This window comes from Arachis ipaensis, chromosome B09 (assembly GCF_000816755.2).
Source record: "Arachis ipaensis cultivar K30076 chromosome B09, Araip1.1, whole genome shotgun sequence".
NCBI classification, from domain to species: Eukaryota; Viridiplantae; Streptophyta; class Magnoliopsida; order Fabales; family Fabaceae; genus Arachis; species Arachis ipaensis.
Genome location: NC_029793.2, coordinates 17726375 through 17728444, shown reverse-complemented (window position 1 = coordinate 17728444; position 2070 = coordinate 17726375). Strand labels below are relative to the sequence as shown.

Here is a 2070-nt window from a genome sequence, read left to right as displayed (position 1 = left end):
TTATATATTCTCAATATTTTTTATTTTTTAGTATTTTTATTTTTAGTGTTTTTTCTTTTTTTTTCTACATGTAAATAGTCTCTCTGTAGACATGATGCATGACAGAGTTCAATGATGTTATTTAATTCATGTAGTCGACTCCACCTAGTGGGACAATGCTTGTTATTGTTGTTGTTTGTAGTGTTTTTATTTTTACTATTAAAAATTTATCAAACACGATAAAAAATATTTTTTTTCATTAACAATTTAATGTGACCCAAACAAATACTTAAACTATTTCCAGAGGACTTTATATGTTTTATTTCCATTTACAAAAATAAAAATTTATTTATTATTTTCTCCGTTTTTTTTTTTCAGAAAACGGAAATGGAAAAATTGGAAAGGAAACTTATGTAGAGAATAATCTTCGAACCTTGCCCACATTGGGAGCAAGGCAAGAAGCATACGATATTTATTTTGAATATGATGCTGAGTTTGGAATTCCAGCAGCATTTTATCTCAAAAACTACATGCAAACTGAGTTCTTCCTCGTTAGTGTGACTCATGAAGACATCCCAAACCATGGAAGCATTTACTTTGTTTGCAACTCATGGGTCTACAACTTCAAAAATTACAAAAAGGACCGCATCGATCTTCTTTGCTAATGAAGTAAGTAGCCTTTCTACAAGGGTTAAAACTGTTGTCTATCTTTATTTTTTTTTTTTAATAATGCTAAAGAACTAACATTATAACATCAATTTCAGTTAATATTATAATAGAAGATTGTCAAAAAAATATAGTATAAAGTCCATTATTTTTTTTTTGAGTTTTAATTTTGAATGTTTTTTCTAATTGAGTTTTGAATTTTTTTCTTATATTAAATATTGGCTACAATATTGGTTATACAATGTAAATTTCTAAGAATTTTTAAAAATTTGTAAACAACAAATCAGTTTTTCTTTACATTACTTTATAGATTTAACAAAATAACAAAATATTAAAAATCTTACATCCATTAAGGATATAATTTTGCGGTGTTTATTATTATTGAGACAATTGTTATCTCTCTGGCTCTCTAGAATTAGCTTTTAATAAACTCTTACCTTTGGAACTAACTATTAGCTAATAGGATTGAGTTGAGTTAATAGACTTATTCTTTCTTTCTTTCTTTTTTTTTCCGTCAGGAGTTAATAGACTTATTCAATTCTAATACTTCACCACAAATGAATGTTTTATATCGGGCTTTTTCATTTAACAAAAAAAAAAATCCGACTTGTGTAATCATTGATTCTTTATGTGAATTGTACATGTTTTAAAAATTTGGCCAGCAATCCATTTTGGTTAGCAACAAACCGTTAAATAAAACTCAGATTCACGACGGATTAGTCTTTGATCTATCAGGTTTGAGGTTACCGTAAAAAAAAAAAATTTGGTCGCCAACAAAATATAAGTAAATTAATCTAGTTAACTTAGAAACAAAATACAGTAATAATAAAAAATAAAAAATAAATGTCATATTAAAAAAAAACATAAATAATAATTTTTTATTTAAATAAAAAATCTTTATATGGCCCGTAGTATTCGTGGCATATCAATGGCAAAAAATAATTATCTATTTTAAACGATTTTTTTAGGTCACGCTGTTTGATTGAAGTTATTAAATCTATACCTGAAAATTCAGGTGTAATAAATTTAATATGAGGCTGATAGCTTAAAGTTATTTAATGACAATTTAGTCAAATCTATTAAATCATTTAACATTTGAATTCTCACCGTATGAAAAAAATAATAAAATTGAATATACTACATTTCAGGTTTATCTGCCAAGTGCAACTCCAAGTGCACTAGTAAAATACAGAAACGAAGAACTGGAAAATTTAAGAGGAGATGGAACAGGAGAACGCAAAGAAGCAGATAGAATCTATGATTATGATGTCTACAATGATTTGGCCTTGCTCGCCCCATTCTTGGAGGATCTTCCGAATATCCTTACCCTCGCAGGGGGTAGAACTGGAAGAACAAAGACAAAAAAAGGTTAGCAATGTTTATTTTTTATTATTATTATTATTATCTAAATTTCTTGAAAATACA

General features: G+C 27.0%; 1 pseudogene; it reads left to right on the top strand.

Moving 5' to 3' along the window:
- Positions 1 to 2070, top strand: part of LOC107615070 — a 5403-nt pseudogene that overhangs the window by 959 nt on the left and 2374 nt on the right.